Source organism: Prionailurus viverrinus, chromosome B3, assembly GCF_022837055.1.
Source record: "Prionailurus viverrinus isolate Anna chromosome B3, UM_Priviv_1.0, whole genome shotgun sequence".
Taxonomy (NCBI): Eukaryota; Metazoa; Chordata; class Mammalia; order Carnivora; family Felidae; genus Prionailurus; species Prionailurus viverrinus.
Window position 1 is genome coordinate 31,620,881 of NC_062566.1, and position 18,415 is coordinate 31,639,295.

Here is an 18,415-nt window from a genome sequence, read left to right on the forward strand (position 1 = left end):
TAAAACAGAAAATAACATTCAGTAAGCATCATAAAGAAACGGGAATAATTTCTCTGCAGAAATGGTTAAAAATTAGGGAAAACAAAATATGACTTAGTTTTCCTTTGGGAAAGCAAACTGTTCTCTTCTAAAACGATTTGCAATTCTAAGAACTCTTGTGTGATACTTTACTGAAATTGAATTCATTTTTCTAACTGAGTATTTCAAGTAACCAAGTCATTCAGTAAACATTAAATCATGGATATCACCATGAGTTTTTAAAATATGAAGGTCGTATTTCAGATAAGAACATTTAAATAAATTTGTAGAAGATTTCATTGAAAGAAACTTTCTTCCTCTGAATAATTCAGACCAAGGCTTGCCTGATCTTTATTTTCTCTTATTTACTCACATATCTAACAATTTGTATTTCTCTGGTACCAAGTACATAGGAAGAAAAGTAGTTGTGCAATATATAAACTAACTGACTTGTTCAATCAGCATCTATTCAGCACCTACTATGTAGCAGGTGAGGCACTACTTCTGTCCCTAAAAGCCAGATTACTGGGAGATATGTGCACAAAAACGATAATGCTGAGATACCAACCGAAAAAAGTTACACAGGATCCTACACAGAGGAGGAGGCCTGTAATTCTCCCTTAATGTTTTAAGGTGTTAAGGAAAGCTTTAAGGTGGAATGAATAGAATACTCACAACTAAGCATACTCCCAGATCAAGTACCTGAACTTGCCATGCCCTCTGCCTGGCACCGTTTCCCCAGATATCATTTGGCTTGCTCCCTTACTTCTTCAGGTCACTGCTTAAGTGTTAATGTATCAGAGAGGGCTTCCCTGACCACCTTATCTAAAACAGCACTTCTTACCCCAACATTCTCTAGGTCTTTACTCAGCTTTACTCTTCTTAATAGCATTTATCATACTTGATATCATACATATTAAGCTTATTATCCATCTCCGGAATCTAAGTTCCATGAGGGCTGGGTTTCGCTTCTCTTGGTCACTGCTGGATCCCCAGTGCCTAGAAATATGTCTGCTTCACACTAGGCATTCAATAGAGATTTGCTGAATGAACAAATATTGTTAAGTATGCAATTTTAAAAAATGATAGACAACTTTGTTTTCTTTCCCATATTTGGGTATTCTGAAATCATAATCCAAATAAAAATGAATGTAACTGAGACAACAGAATATGGACTGTGATGCTGTATACTGGCCAACTCTTTAAAATAGATTTACAACTTAATTACTCCTGTTACAAATGTTCCATCTGTTTACCGCTTGACAGACCAAGACTTAAATTACACAGTCAAATGGTTAAGTACTCTGTGACAGCTCTAACACAAAAGAGAAATGCCTAATATTTTTCGTGGTCAGGACTCTTCCAGTAACGTAAAACAGTATTCTCACTATAAAGAACAAAGTGAGAAGGTAACTTTGCCATCCTATTTTTTAAAAATATCAAAGTTAAGGGTGCCTGGGTGGCTCAGTCGGTTGAGCATCCGACTTCGGCTCAGGTCATGATCTCGCGGTGTGTGAGTTCGAGCCCCGCATCGGGCTCTGTGCTGACAGCTTGGAGCCTGGAGCCTGCTTCCAATTCTGTGTCTCCCTCTCTCTCTGCCCCTCCCCTGCTCATGCTCTGTCTCTCTCTGTCTCAAAAATAAATAAAAACATTAAAAAAAATTTTTTTTTAATATCAAAGTTAAAATAATCTCTGATACAACTGGCTCACGATGCTTCAAGTAAGATTATACCTCTAGGCAAATATCCGCAAGAAACTGAGTAGGGGGTATGCAGTACACAGGCATACCTTGGAGATATTGTGGGTTAGGTTCCAGAATACTGCAATAAAGCAAGTATCAAAATACAGCAAGTCAAATAAGTTTTTTATTTCCTAGTGCATATAAGTTTAATGGAGTACAATGTTTAATAGACTAATATGCTAAATAGACTATAACGCAGTCAATATATTAAGTGTGCAACAGCATTATGTCTAAAAAATCAGTGCACATACCTTAATTTAAAAATAATGCTAAAAAGTGCTAACCATCATATAAGCTTTCAGTCATAATCTTTGTACCAGTGGAGGGTCTTGCCTCGATGTTGATGGCTGATCAGGGTGGTGGGTGCTGAAGGGCAGGGTGGCTGTGGCAATTTCTTAAAATAAGACAACAGTGAAGTCTGCCGCATGGATGGACTCTTCCTTTCATGAATGATTTTTCTGTAGCATGTGATGCTGTGTGATAGCATTTTCCCCATAGTAGAACTTCTTTCAAAATTGGGAGTCAATTCCCTTAAACCCTGCCACACTGCTTTATTAACTTACTTTATGTCATATTCTAAATCCTTTGTTGTTATTTCAACCGTCTTCACCAGAAGTAGATTCCATCTCAAGAAACCGCCTTCTTTGCTCATCCATCAGAAGCAACTCCTCATCCGTTGCTAAGTTCTATCCTGAGACTGCAGCCATTCAGCCCCATCTTCAGACTCCACTTCTAATTCCAGTTCTCTTGCTATTTCTACCACACCTGCAGTTAGTTACTTCCTCCACGCAAGCCTCGAACCCTTCAAAGTCCTCCATGAGGGTTAGAATCCACTTCTTCCAAACTCCTGTTAATGTTGGTATTTTGACCTTTTCCCAAGAATCATGAATGCTCTTAATGGCATTCAGAATGCTAAATTCTTTCCAGAAGGCTTTCAATTTACTTTGTCCAGATCCATCAGAGGAATCACTACAGCAGCTATAGCCTTTTAAAATGTATTTCTTAAAATAATAAGACTTACAAGTTGAAATTACCCCTTGACCCATGGGCGGTAGAATAGTTGTGTTCGCAGGCATGAAACAACATTAATCTCACTGTATACTTCCATCAGAGCTCCCGGGTGACCAGGTGCAACCGTCAATGAAGTTATATTTTGAAAGGCATCTTTTTGTTCCAAACAGCAGGTCTAAACAGTGGGCTTGAATACAAAATTCAGTAAATCGTGTTGTAAATAGATGTGTTGTCATCCAGGCTTTACTCTTCTATATAGACGATAGGCAGAGTAGATTTAGCATAACTGTTAAGGGCCCTAGGACTTTCATAATGGTAAATGACCACGGGCTTCAACTTCAGGTCATGAGCTGCGTCAGCCTCTAACCAGGCAGCCAGCCTGTCCTTTGAAGCTTTGAAGCCAGACACTGACTTCTCTCCAGCTATGAAAGTCTCAGATGGCATCTTCTTCCAGTATGAGGCTGTTTCATCTACGCTGAAAACCTATTGTTTACGATAGCCAACTTCCTTAATTATGTTAGCTGATATTCTGGATAACTTGCTGCAGCTTCCGTATCAGCACCTGCTGCTTCACCTTGCACTTTTATGTTATGGAGACCTTTCCTTATACCTCATGAACCAACCTCTACTCGCTTGCTCCAACTTTTCTTCTGCAGCCTCCTCACTTTTCAGCCTATGTAGAATTGAAGGGTTAGGGCCTTCCTCTGGATTAGGCTTTGGCTTAAGGAAATGTTGTGCCTGGTGTGATCTTTGTTTCAGACCACTAAAACTTTCTCCGTATCAGCAATAAGTCTATTTCGCTTTCTTATCACTCTTGTGTTCACTGGAGTAGCACTGTTAATTTCCTTTAAGAGCTTTTCCTTTGCATTCACAATGTGGCTAACTGTTTGGTGCAAGAGGCCTAGCTTTTAGCCTCTCTTTGCCTTCAGTGTGTCTTCCTTACTGGGCTTAATCATTTCTAGCTTTTGATTTAAATGAGAGATGTGTGACTCTTAACTTTCACTTGAATACTTAGAGGCCATTGCAAGTTTTTAATTGACCTAATTTTGATATTGTTGTGTCTTAGGGAATAGGGAGGCAAGGAGAGGAAGAAAGAATGGTCAGTCCATGGAGCAGTCAGAACACATGCAACATTTATTAAGTTTGCTGTCTTATATGGGCAGGGTTCATGGAGCCCCAAAACAATTATAATATTAAGATCAAAGATCACCATAATAAGTAGATAACATTTAAAATATTGCAAGAGTTACCAAAATGTGACACAGGGACAAGAAGTGAGCAAATGCTGCTGAGACCCACAGACTTGCTCGATGCAGGGTTACCACAAACCTACAGTTTGTGAAAAACAAAACAAACAAAAAACCAAAACTGCAATATATGCGAAGCGCGATAAAGCGAAATGCAAAATGAGGTATGCCTGCCTATATTACATGGTTCACATTTTATAGATGAAGGGACTAGGATATCATAGCCCACAAGAGATTCACTGAAGAGGACAGGAACAAAGCCAAGAGAGATGAGAACTTAAACATGGTTAAACATTGCGTTCTTTCTTACTTTACGGATGATGAAACAAACAGGCCTTGTCACGTGAAATAATTTACCCTAAGTTACATGATTATTTGATGGTTCACTTGAAATTTGAACTCAAGTTTGTTTGTCTGACTCCCAACCCTGTGCTCTGACAGGTCATAAGGTATCTTTGAGCAGTTATACATTATATTCCAGAAACTGAATACTATCCTTCCCCAGAACATATTCTAATTTATAACAGGTTACCCCATTGTGAATTGAACTCGGCCATCAATGGGTCTTATTCTAGACAGAGCTGAATTTTGATCTTCAATCAATAATTTGCATCAGTAAAATACAATTTTAGGAAAAGTTATTCTAAAAGTTTATTAGTATTTTTGAATGAAACTACCAGAATTTTGAATTTTCTTCAAATCTAACAGTATAATTATATGACATATTAATATCAGAATAGAAATGAGTCAGAATTATGAGTATTTATGTATATATCATCCAATAAAGCTATCAGCTCTCCACATTAGAATAATTAAACCCATGAAAACAGGATCCCCATTGCCCCCACAAATCTAGCAACAGCTCACAAATGCATTACACTACCTCATCTCTGCTAATAATTATTATGATGTACTGGGATAACTTGTCCAAGCAAAACCTTTCTCTAGAGATAGGAATGGAGCTTAGTAACAGTTTTATCAGTCCATGTTAGTTTGAGGCTCTGAGAATAATGTCGTAAAAACCCCAAGGTGGCAGTATATAAGAAGTGTAGCTAGCATTCATATAAGAAGTTAGAGTACAGGGGCACCTGGGTGGCTCAGTTGGTTAAGCATCCGACTTCGGCTCAGGTCATGATCTCGCAGTCCATGGGTTTGAGCCTCGTGTCATGACAGCTCAGAGCCTGGAGCCTGCTTCTGATTCTGTGTCTCCCTCTCTCTCTGTGCCCCTCCCCTGCTCTCGTTCTATCTCTCTCTGTCCCTCAGAAATAAACGTTTAAAAAAAAATTAAAAAAAAAAAGAAGTTAGAGTATAACAAAGTAGAAATCTTAAGTCTTATTGGGCATCATGGCTGTGTTGTGGCCCAGAAAGAAGAGAGAAAGGCAAAAGAAGGGCAAAAGAGCGTATTTCTCAGTAGAACGTCTTACCCACTTAATGGGAAGTACTCCACAAATATTAAACCAGAAAGGGCCTAATTCAGTCACACTGATCTAGTCACGGTGTTTATGGTTGCATACATTTTCAATTTAATCTATTGGCTTGTGTAACCTACATGGCAACCTAGTCTTCTCACAGTCTATAGCTTGTGCTAAAAATTATCACTAACTAGCAATCACTGATGGGTAGGTCAGTCATGCCACCTCATCTATCCTCAAACCTTCATGGGACATACTTAGGCTTAAAACAAACACCAAATTACATTTGAATGATAAAGGAAGTTTGCTGATTTTTGAGGGGGTAGGGGGAAAGGCTACAGGGAAAGGAAACATTTAAAGACCAGTTTTACTATATGCCAGGTGCTATACATATTTCAGTTACTGAAATCAAACCCTAAGCAGGAGGAGTTCTTGTTATCACCATCATATAGCTGAAGAAACTCTACAGAAGACAAATTATTAGCAAGCACACAGTGGGATTTAAACCTAGATTTATCTGGCTTCAGAGTGTTAGGTTCTTCTTATCATACCACAATAGCCTATTATCTGCTTCCAAATCACTATTTACTTTCTCACCAACTAGATGAAGAGTAGAATGATTTGCCCTTAGTTTGTGCAGACATCTTAAACTACTGACACTATGCAGCAACTTTTGAAACTAAAAATTGTTTCTGAAAAAGAGGTTCTAAATGTATTCAGCTTAATTCTCCCTAACATTGAAAGCAATAATATAAAGAACTAGGGCAGCAGTGTTTTTTAAGGAGCAAAGAGCAGCAGCTTTTGTATCCAGAAAAGTTGAACAGCTATAGTGTAGCTAAAATGTTCTTTGAAGTGCTGTATAATATTTAACTAAAAAAACTGCTTCTTCTGAGCAATGTGTCAAACTCAGCATATGTTATGTAAATAAATCAGTTCAGAAAGAAGTCCTAGGCTTCTCCAGCTGTGTAACATTTCTCCCCTCATTAGGAAAGCAAGAGAAAGAAAACCTAATGATGTGTTTACTCTGCATGGTTCATGCATACGGGGATTTTACAGTACAGATTGGTGGAACTATCCTAAGAAGTTCTACAGAATAGCTGCTAATAACTTTTTATCAAGTTTGACGCACTCCTGCAAAACAGAAATGACAGAAGGGGAAAAGTTCATCAAGTTGCTTGCTTATAGCAATTTTAAAGGTATAAAGGTATAGAGTCTTTGGCCATGCAGAAAGTATGTGGAAGAAATCATATGTGGACACTGGTCCCAGATGATTTATATATATATATATATATATATATATATATATATATATATATATAAAATTTGAGAGAGACAGACAGAGACAGAGGGAATGAACGAACGGGGAGAGGGGAAGAGGGAGAGGGAGAATCCTAAGCAGGCTCCATGTTTGGCATGGAGCCTCAATCCCCAGATCTTGAGATCATGACCTGGGCTGAGATCAAGAGTCAGATGCTCAAGTGAGCCAGCTGCCCAGTGCCCTTAGAATGCAGTGTTGAGTTACTTCACAAGTAATGCAGAATGTATCACTTTGGGAAAAAAATGATTAAGGGAATGTGCTAAAAGGATCATGTGAGAACAATCTGCCAGGCTGTTGGGCTGTACTGTGAATTCTATTTGCTAGCCGAGTTCGTGTTTTTCTAATGTTTACAATAAAAAGAAACATCCAATATACTGGCCTTCTGATATTATATAATCTTTTGCAATTAAAGACATTGTAAGATTAGCACCCATATTTTAGATTTCTCTGAATAAACAGTTAACAGAAGTGCAGGGCAGGAGACAGGGAAAGTGGGACCTTTATAAGAAGGGAAGGAGAGGGGCGCCTGGATGGCTCAGTTGGTTAGGCGTCTGACTTTGGCTCAGATCATGATCCCATGGTTGGTGGGTTTAAGCCCTGCATTAGGCTCTGTGCTGACAGCTTGAACCTGGAGCCTGCTTCAGATTCTGTGTCTCCTTCTCTCTCTCTGTCCCTCCCCAACTCATTCTCTGTCTCTCAAAAACAAAACAAAAAAACCCCACACATTTAAAAAAATTTTTACAAAAGGGGGAAGGAGAGGAAGAGACTGGCAAGTCTGAGTCCTTATTAATATGCTCGCATTTCATTCTCACAACTACAAAAGTGGGTATTATCTTCATTTTCCAGATAAGGAAACTGACAGGGAGTCAACTGTTGACTCACCCACCTTACTGGCTCTGCTCCCGCTGTCAGTTACCTCATTTCTGTGATTCGCAGTTTCCTCATCAGTGCAATAGGACTGGTACTAATCTACCTCATAGGTACCTCCTAGGGTGTCTAAATGAGCTAACATATACATCTAAACGATGTGGAAACCTTAGTTCCATCTTCCTTCTTGCAGAGTAATTATTAATTTGTTCAGTCACAATCTGTCCAAAGTATAGTAAGACATACACAGCTGGAAACAAACCAGGTTAAAGGACTAGTAATCAATTTGCCATTTTACTACATTTTCATTATATTTCATTTCATATCCTTTATCTTCATACTACTACGGCATACTACATTAAAAAGAGTATGTCCCAAATATCAGAGTACCCTTCAAATTTTGAAAACAGTCAACAACTTTCTTCATCCCCTGATTTCTAACAGAGGGCTCAGAGCCCTCCAATGAGGTATCTCATATTTTATGTTATCCATGACTAAATAACCTATGAAGTAGTATCAAGAGAAAGCCATGTCACTCAAGATGATGTCATGGTAACACAGAAATTTTAAAACTAAACAGGTTACTAACATGAATGTTTACAGCATTTATTCATAATATTCTAAAACTGAAAACCCAAATGTCCATCAGCTCAGGTGACTACATAAAGAAGCTGTGGTTCACCCATATAATGGAATACAACTCAGTAATAAACTAATACCTAATATCTGCAATGACATGGATGAATCTTTTTTTTTAAGTTTATTTATTTATTTTGAAAGAGAGAGACAGAGAGAGTGAGAGCAGGGGAGGGGCAGAGTGAGGGGAGGAGGAGGAGGAGGAGGAGGAGGAGGAGGAGAGAGAATCCCAAGCAGGCTCCGTGCTGTCAGCACAGAGCCTGATGCAGGGAACTTACAAACCACGAGATCATGACCTGAACCAAAACGCAGAGTTGGACGCTTAACCAATGGAGCCATCCAGGCGCCCCATGGATGAATCTTTAAAAGCATTTTACTAAGTGAAAGAAGGCAGACACAAAAGGTTACTTAATATATGATCCCATTTACATGACATTCTGGAAAAAAGCAAAATTACAGGGATAAAAATTAGATAAGTAGTGGTGGCAAGGGATTAAGAGGCACTAGGAACTTTGAGGGGTAATGGAAATGTTCTAGATTTTTATTGTTCTGGTACAGGTTACATGACTGTATACATCTGTCAAAACTTATCTAACTGTACACTTTAAAAGGACTGCATTTTGGGGGTGCCTGGGTGGCTCGGTCGGTTAAGTGTCTGGCTTCAGTTCAGGTCACGATCTCACAGTTCATGGGTTCGAGCTCCACACCAGGCTCTGTGCTGACAGCTTGGAGCCTGGAGCCTGCTTCAGATTCTGTGTCTCCCTCTCTTTCTCTGCCCTTCCCCCACTCTCATTCTGTTCTGTCACAAAAATAAACATTCAGGGGCGCCTGGGTGGCGCAGTCGGTTAAGCGTCCGACTTCAGCCAGGTCACAATCTCGCGGTCCGGGAGTTCGAGCCCCGCGTCAGGCTCTGGGCTGATGGCTCGGAGCCTGGAGCCTGTTTCCGATTCTGTGTCTCCCTCTCTCTCTGCCCCTTCCCCGTTCATGCTCTGTCTCTCTCTGTCCCAAAAATAAATAAAAACATTGAAAAATAAACATTAAAAAAAAAAAAAACTTAAAAGGAGTGCATTTTACTGCATGTAAATTATATCTCAATAAATCTGACTTTTAAAACTTGTAATTTATAAAATTAGTCAAGAATAAATGCATTTCAAAGGGTGTCTGGGTGGCAGTTAAGCATCTGACTCTTAATTTTAGCTCAGGTCATATCTCACAGTTCATGAGATTGAGCCCCACGTCAGACCCTGCACTATCTTCTTGGGATTCTCTCTCTCTCTCTGCCTCTCCCCTGCTCATGCTGTCTCTCTCTCCCCCAAGTAAACATTTAAGAAAAGATTTTTTTAAAAAGAATTAATACATTTCTATCATTTTTTTGAGTAATAAATGCTATGAATATACAGAAGTAACTTATAAAATAGGCCATAAACAAAAGGAGAGACTGTATTTGGGGGGTGGGGGGGAAACAAGCTTTTGAGCCCAATACTCCTAGATTTCAATAGTGGTAATCTGGACAATCTTGGACCAGGTAATCTCAATTTTCTTATCTGTAAAGCTGAGATAATACCTTCTACTTTATAAAGCAGTTGTAAGACTAAATGAACACTTAATTTGGTTCCCACCGTGTATCAGGCAAAGAAAGGAAAATGTCAATGGATGAAGTGATACCTCTTTTTGAAGTCAATAAAGAGTAAGTTTCATCTATCTGTATCAGTTCATTTAATCAGCATCTATTTGTTAAACATCTATTATATGGTAAGTCACCATTTTCCCAAATAAGCATTATGAAAAAAGAGAGAATTATATGTCTCTCCCCCTGAAAAGAACACCGTTCCCTAAATTTCTATAATTTTTATTATCTCATGAAAGTTGGTAAGAACAGCAATCAAGAAACAAACAGAATGATATATTAGTAAGGAAAATACATTTTATCAGCAACAAATGTGAATTAAGTAAGACTTAAGCTAAGGTTTCCCAAATGTACAATTTTCTGAGCAAACAGGAAGGTTACCAAATTGAATTAACTTCAGCACTGTAGGAACTTTCATTTAACTCCTACTTAAGACTTTACTGCATGCTGAGCAAAGGGTATGGATACTTTCTGGTGGTTTTTAAAACTGAGATGAATGTAAATTACCACAAAGAAATAAATAAGGTGGCTGGAGTAGAAATGAAACTTATCCAAAATAGTATTTCTTAATGCACAAAAATATATTTCTATACATTTTCTAAGGGTTGAAGCTAACTTTTCACTGACAATTATGTAAAGTCTCAGATCCTGGCACTAGGATCATTTATGATGGTAAATCTGAATTACAAATATTTAACAAAGAAAATTACATCTTCTAGGATTTTTTTCCCCAAATCAAAATCCTTTTCTCCATATACATATATATGTTTATTATGTATATTTCATATACACATACATACATACATATATTTTTTCTTCTGGCAACAAAGCCTATTGTATACCGAAGCACACGCTGCTTCATGTTTCTGAAAAATTATTCCTTCAGAACAGAATTTAAAGTATTATCCAACGTCTCATGAGCTTTAGGTTTCAAAGTGTGGCAAATACTGATTCAAGAATAAGAAATGAAGATAATACACCAATTTTCCCTTTGCTCTTCAGCCAACCATAAAGCAGAGATGGCCTTCCAACAACCCAATATGAATCTCTTCCTATCATGTCCTATGATGCACATTTGTAATAAGGATAGAGATCATTCTTTGTTAGTGCTAAACTCCATCTCTGGGAAGCAGAGTGAATTTATGTAGGCATGTATATTTTGAGAGAGAAAGAGCAGGGTAAGAACAGAGAGAGAGAGTGAGCGAGAGAGAAACAATGACTCCCAAGCAGGCTCCACGCTGATATCACAGAGCCCGATGCAGGGCTCAAACCTATGAAGTGTGAGATCATGAGCTGAGCTGAAATCAAGTTCAGACGCTTAACAGACTGAGCGCCACCCAGATGCCCCAGAAACAGAGTGAATTTTAAAAGCTTAATATTATATACTGAATCTGAATACATAATACCAATGTTTTCTACCCCCTTACTATTTACTGCCTAGGGTACGAAAGGGAGAAGGTGTTCACATTTGTTATTGGCAACTATTTCTTGACTGAAAATTAAATTCTTCTGGCAGTTTCTTGGTATAAATTGATATGGCCTGAATGCAGAAATGAAACAAGGGGACTTTGTTTGTAAGCTAAAAACAAACAAGGTCATTGAAACTTTTATTTCTCATTCTCCACTTTAGTCAGAAAGTGACTAGTGCTCCACAATGGAGCAAAGGGGGTTATAGGAATTTGGGGGCTTCAAGACTTCTGGGGGTCATATGGAGTCTTTTACATGTTTTCTATATACTTTAGACCTAAACTTTCTGAGGTTATGGAGCACCCTAAAGATAAACATGTCCAACCTGAACATACTTTTCTATAAGGAACTCCTTAAGAGAATTCATAAAATTCTAAACCAGTATATCTTCCTGCAGTCTTCCCAGGAAAATGAGAAATTACCCTAAAATGCCCCAATATGGATATCCTACAATCTTTAATAATATCAAATAAGTTATTTCTTTACATTATTAGAAAATTATTTCTCATTTGTATATCCTCTGCCTCATTCCTTAATGTCTACTGCAGCATATCCTCCACCAAAACAGAAACACTCTGAATTTATGATTTTGGACTAAAGTTTGTAACTTTCCAAGGATGAATTTCTTATATACCTTTGCTGTTGCATTTATATCAGAAAATAAAGTTCTAAGAAAGAAAGAAAGAAAGAAAGAAAGAAAGAAAGAAAGAAAAGAAAAGAAAGAAAAAGAAAATTAAGTCCTTGAGGGGAGAAACCATGTGTGAACAGATTTTTCTCCCTGCCAAAGTGCCTAGGAGTTTTCTTTTCACATAATAGCCTAATTATTCCTGAAATACATTTGGATAAATTCCTATGAATGTAATTCCCACCTCAAATTCTACTTTGCTATCTCATCCTAAATATCCACCTAAGGAGAAGTAGCCAGTTTGGGAAGTATAAAGGATCCTAAGCTCTGCAATAATGAAATACACGTTAAAAAATCAACACGTTAATTAAAAAAAAAAAAGTATTTTGAAATCTTTAAGACAACTGGCAGAATAAGATAAAAGTACAATTGAGCAATTTCTACTTTCACAACAAATAAACCTAAGAGGAAGGAAGGAAAATGGGCACATGAGTTTACACACACACACACACACACACACACACACACACGCTTCATGCACTCACACCAATCCCAATGTACCAAGTGATAAATCAAGATCTTTACCTGGAAAAACATTTTGTAATATAGCACAATATTATGTATCTCATCTAAGATGCTACTGCCTAGAAATATCATTGATTATTTTTAGCATTTTCTTTCTTTTTTTAATTTTTATTTATTTGGGGGAAGGGGAGAGAGAGAGGGAGAGGGAGGGGGAATGAAGGAACGAAGGAACGAACAAGCAGGGGAGGGGCACAGACAGATGGAGACAGAATCTGAAGCAGGCTCCAGGCTCTGAGCTGTCAGCACAGAGCCCGATGCAGGGCTCAAAATCACGGGCAGTGAGATCATGACCTGAGCCGAAGTCGGATGCTTGACTGAGCCATCCAGGTGCTCTGAAATATCACTGATTATTCAGAATATAATATTACACCTGGATCAGCTACTGACTGTTAGAAAAGCATTAATGACTGTTCAACCATACTCTCCTATCAGATTGATACTATTGGCTTGACATACCAACATACTAGATACATATAGGAAGTTGTCCTCTAGCTTAAATAATTAGAATATTTTTATGCAGATAAAAGGGAACTATGATCACTCTGTCAACAGTCTGTTTTAGGGGCGCCTGGGTGGCGCAGTCGGTTAGGCGTCCGACTTCAGCCAGGTCACGATCTCGCGGTCCCTGAGTTCGAGCCCCGCGTCAGGCTCTGGGCTGATGGCTCGGAGCCTGGAGCCTGTTTCTGATTCTGTGTCTCCCTCTCTCTCTGCCCCTCCCCCATTCATGCTCTGTCTCTCTCTGTCCCAAAAATAAACGTTGAAAAAAAAAATTTTTTTTAATAAAAAAAAACAAAAAAAAAACCAGTCTGTTTTATTCCATTCAAAGGTTTGTATGAAAGGCAGAAACACCTATATACCCTAAATAAGAAAAACTTGTAAGGCATACATAAAGATATTGAAAAGCTCTTTCAAGAGCTAAAGAACAGAGAACACTAATAACATAAATATGAAATGGGGGCATTTGCTGTGAGTTTCAAGAGTTCAACGAATACTCCACCAATTCACCTGATTTTTTAGGAATGACTGGAAAATAAATGGTAGAAGCAAAAACAAAACCCGTCTCCTTGGAAAAATTTGGTAAAATTTAGATATTTTTGTCTTCAAAAATCTAAAGTATAATAAAATCTGTCTCTCTGTCCACTTATCCACACCCGAAGAGAGCACTAGGAGAAAACTGATTTTTGTCAGAACTGCAAAGTGGATTTGAATTTTTAACCATTTGTTCGCTTTTTCAAATATTTATTTTCGCTCTCTTGTTTGAATTATCTATATATCAAGTATTCCATCTGAAATACAGGCTTTTTTACTTTAGAAGGGAGTCCTGAGCCACAGAACATAGACAGTCTCTAGAAGCTAGAAATGCAAGCAACAGGCAATTCCTAAAGCCTCAAGAGGAATGCAATTCTGCCGATACCTTGATTTTAGTCCAGTGAAATCCACTTTGGACTTCTCACTTCCAGAACTGTAAGATAATTAATAAATTTGGGTTATTTAAAGCCACTACATGGTAATTTGTTACAACAGAAATAGAAACCTAATACATCTAGCAATTCGTAAGTCTCAATAATTATTTTTACTGATCCCTGGTTGTGGATACTTAGACAGAATCGGCACCTTAATACTACTCTGATAATCAGGTTTGGTAGGCATAGTCTTTTGGTTAACAAGACAGAAAGTCTCAAATCAAAGAAAACATTAAAACGAAAAAACAGCAATAAATCATGCCTCTCACGGTAGACTATAGGTCAAACATGTATTACTGAGAGAATGCTGAAGTTTGCAACTATGTGCGTTTGCCTACTTCTCCTTTTAGTTGCACTGCTTTTCCTCCATCTATTTGAAACTCCTGTCATTAGATGCCTACAGATCTAGGACTGTTACAGCCTTTTGACGAACTGACCCCTTTTACGTTATGAAATAATTTTCCTATTTTTTGTTCTGAAATCTACATTATCCAGTATCAATATAGGAACTCCAGCTTTCTTGTGATTACTGTTTACATGGTGTTATCTTTTCTGTTTACTTTTAACCGGTATCTTTATATTCAAAGTGGCTTTCTTATAGACAGTATGTAATTGAGTCTTTTAAAACATCTAATCAGGTAGTGAGCACATAGACCATTTAATGTGATCACCAATATGGATGGATTTAACTGTTTTACTATATCTGTCTTATCTCTGTTCTCTTTTTCTTTCTTTCTTTCCACCTTTTGGTGTTTTTTATGATTCCATTTTAGCTTTACCATTTTTAGCTCTACCTCCTTTTTTTTGTTTTTAACTTCTACTTATAAACACCATAATGTGTTGTTATTCTTGTTCTAAACAATTGTCTTTAAGAATATATGAGGGGAAAAAGAATTTTATATCCACACACATATTTACCATTTCTTATACTCTTCATTTCTTTTTGTGGATACAAATTTCCATCTGAGATTATTTTCTTTCTGCCTGAAGAACTACTCTTTTAACATATCTTATAGTATAAGCCTGCTGGTGACAAATTCTCTCAGCTTTGTTTATCTAAAAAACTCTTTATTTTGCCTTCAACTTGGAAACATCCTTTTTGCCAGGTACAGAGTTCCAGGTTGAGTTTTTGTTTTTCTTCTTCTAGTACTTTAAGGATGTCATTTCTGGCATGCATAGCTTCTGACAAGTCTGTAGTGATTTTTATGTTATTGTTCATCTGTTATTTAAGGTGGTATATTTTCCTCTGGCTGCTTTTAAGGTTTCTTTCAAGATTTTTGTCACTGGTTTCAACAATTTAATTTTTGTGCCTGGTTCTTCTGCTTAGAAATTTGTGAACTTCTGGGGCGCCTGGGTGGCGCCGTCGGTTAAGCGTCCGACTTCAGCCAGGTCACGATCTCGCGGTCCGTGAGTTCGAGCCCCACGTCGGGCTCTGGGCTGATGGCTCAGAGCCCGGAGCCTGCTTCCGATTCTGTGTCTCCCTCTCTCTCTGCCCCTCGCCCATTCATGCTCTGTCTCTCTCTGTCCCAAAAATAAATAAACGTTGAAAAAAAAAATTTAAAAAAAAAAAAAAAGAAATTTGTGAACTTCTATAATCTGTGGGTTTACAGTTTTCATCAAACTTGGTAAATAGTTGGCTTCTATTTTTTGAAATATTTTTTTGTCTCCCGATCTCCTTCTAAAACTTGTTATACTTGTGTTAAATAGTTTAATGTTGTTCCATAGCTCACTGATAGGCTTTTTCCCACTATTTTTTTCTGTTGGTATTTCATTTTAGATAGTTGCTATGTCTTCAGGTTTTAACTAATCTTTTTCTCCTGCAATGTCTGTTAATCTCATCTGCTGTATTTTCCACTTCAGAAATTTTATTTTTCATCTCTGGAAGTTCCATTTGGGTCTCTCTTTTGAAAAACAACTCCCACTTCTCTCATTGACATGTTTGTTTTCCTTTACTCTCTTGAACATACGGAGTATAGTTATAATCACTGCTTTAATGTCCTTGTCTGCTAATTTGATCATATGTGCCATCTTTCTCTCTTCCTATTGGTTGATTCTTCTTCTGGTTTTGGGTCACATTTTCTGCTTCTTTGCATGTCCGGTAATTTTTTATAGGATGCAAGACATTAAGAATTGTTGGGTAATGAAATTTTTTCAGATCTGTTATGGATATTTTTACCTTTCATGCTTCATCCTCACTACTGCATGTTTTTTAAAGCAGAAAATGGTATTTATAGAAAATATGAGTTGACAAATGAATTTGTGCAATTTACTTTTTTGTCTACGACAAAATTTTAAGTGTATAGTACAACATAAGCACAATGTTGTACACAAGATTTCTAGAACTTTTTCAACTTCCATCACTGAAACATTATACTCATTAAATAGCAGCTACCCATTTTCCCCTAGCTCCAGCCCCTGGCAATCACTACTCTACTTCCTGTTTTTCTGAGTTTGACTACTTTTAGATACCTCATATAAGAGGAATCATGCAGCATTTGTCTTTCTGGGACTGGCTTATATCACTTAGCATAAAATGTCCTCAAGGTTCATTTATGTTGCTGCCTGACAGAATTCCTCCTTAAAGGCCAAATAATATTCTACTGTACATACACATCACCATTCTCATCTATTGAGACACTTGGGTTGCTTCCACCTCTTGGCATCTGTGAATAATACTTCAATGAACACAGAAGTGCAAATCTCTCTTCAAGATCCCGATTTCAATTACTTTAGGTAAATACCCAGAAGTGAGATCACTGGATCATTCGGTATTGGATTTTTCTGAATTCCTGTGTTGTTGAGCTTTGTTCTGGGTGTAGTTCAATGGCCTGGAAACAGTTTGATAGTTTCAAGGTTTACTTTTTAAACTTTGTTAGGTGGGACCAGAGTACAACAGTTCCCCCTCATCTGTGGGAGATGTTTTCTAAGACACCCAGGGGATGCTGGAAGTTGAGCTTAGTCCCGAAACCTATGTGTGTTTTTTCCTAAACACATACTTCTGCTAAAGTTTAATCTATAAATTAGGCTCAGTAAGAAATTAACAACTAAAAATAGGACAATTATGACAATATACTATAATAAGTTATGTGAACGTGGCCTCTCTCAAAATATCGTACTATACTCACACTTCTTGTGATGATGTTAGACGATAAAATGCCTATGTGATGAGATAAAGTGAGGTGACTGACACAGGCACTGTGATGTAGCATTAGGCTACTGCCAACCTTCTGAGGATACCTCAGAAGCAGAACCACCTGCTTTTGGACCACAGTTGACCATGGGTAACTGAAACCACAGCAAGTAAAACCGCAGATAAGGAAGGGCTACTACTGTAGCTTCTGGTCTAGAGCAGTGTCCTTGAGACTTTATCCAGTGCCTATTAGGAGGTCGTTCCACTCTGGCTAATGTGGCAACTTACTCTCTGTGATCTCTGAGGGCTTTTCCTCCTACTCCTTCCAGTGGTTCTTTTCCTAGTGCTGAGTAGTTACTTCACATGTATACACAGATTGATAGCCAAAGACTTGAAGAGACACTCTCCAGGTCCCTGGAGTTCTCCATTTCTATACTTCTTTCCTTTCCAATATTTTGCCTTAAAATTTTAGCTTGTCATCTCTGAACCCCAAACTCAATCCTGTGAGGCTCCTGGGCTGTTTAGGTTCCCTCTGTCGGCACTGTGGCTTAGAAACACGGTGGACTCACCCGCATTCATTTCCCCATCTCTCAGAGATCATTATCCTGGATTGACTTTTAGCCAGTATGTCAAAAACCACAACTAAGAAAGAAGTGAAGTTGAGAAGTCAATTCTTACCATTAATACGTTCTATTTGATAATTATGCCATTGCTTTGCTCCAACATAAAAAGCCTCACTTGTATTTATACCTGACTTCATGGAGGCATGTGTTAATTACTAAACTATCTCATAAAATGTTATTATTCTACAAAGTACATTCTTTTTTTAAAAAAATTTTTTTAGGGGCGCCTGGGTGGCGCAGTCGGTTGAGCGTCCGACTTCAGCCAGGTCACGATCTCACGGTCCGTGAGTTCGAGCCCCGCGTCAGGCTCTGGGCTGATGGCTCGGAGCCTGGAGCCTGTTTCCGATTCTGTGTCTCCCTCTCTCTGTGCCCCTCCCCCGTTCATGCTCTGTCTCTCTCTGTCCCAAAAATAAAATAAAAACGTTTAAAAAAATTTAAAAAAAAAAAATTTTTTTTAATGTTTTAATTATTTTTGAGACAGAGACAGAACAAGAGCAGGGGACAGGCAGAGAGAGAGAGGGAGACACAGAATCCGAAGCAGGCTCCAGGCTCTGAGCTGTCAGCACAGAGCCTGGCGCAGGGCTCGAACTCACAGACCGTGAGATCATGACCTAAGCTGAAGTCAGATGCTTAACCAACTGAGCC

General features: G+C 38.1%; 1 protein-coding gene across 3 annotated transcripts in view; it reads right to left on the reverse strand.

Moving 5' to 3' along the window:
- The window catches only part of GLCE (glucuronic acid epimerase), a 116,753-nt gene that overhangs the window by 19,868 nt on the left and 78,470 nt on the right, over positions 1-18,415 (reverse strand). The window contains exon 2 of one of the 3 annotated variants that reach the window (XM_047861786.1): positions 13,969-14,016. The exons of the other annotated variants lie outside the window; for them this stretch is intronic. The gene's annotated coding sequence lies outside the window, so the exon portion shown is untranslated. The remainder of the gene's footprint in view (positions 1-13,968; positions 14,017-18,415) is intronic. 3 annotated transcript variants of the gene reach the window in all.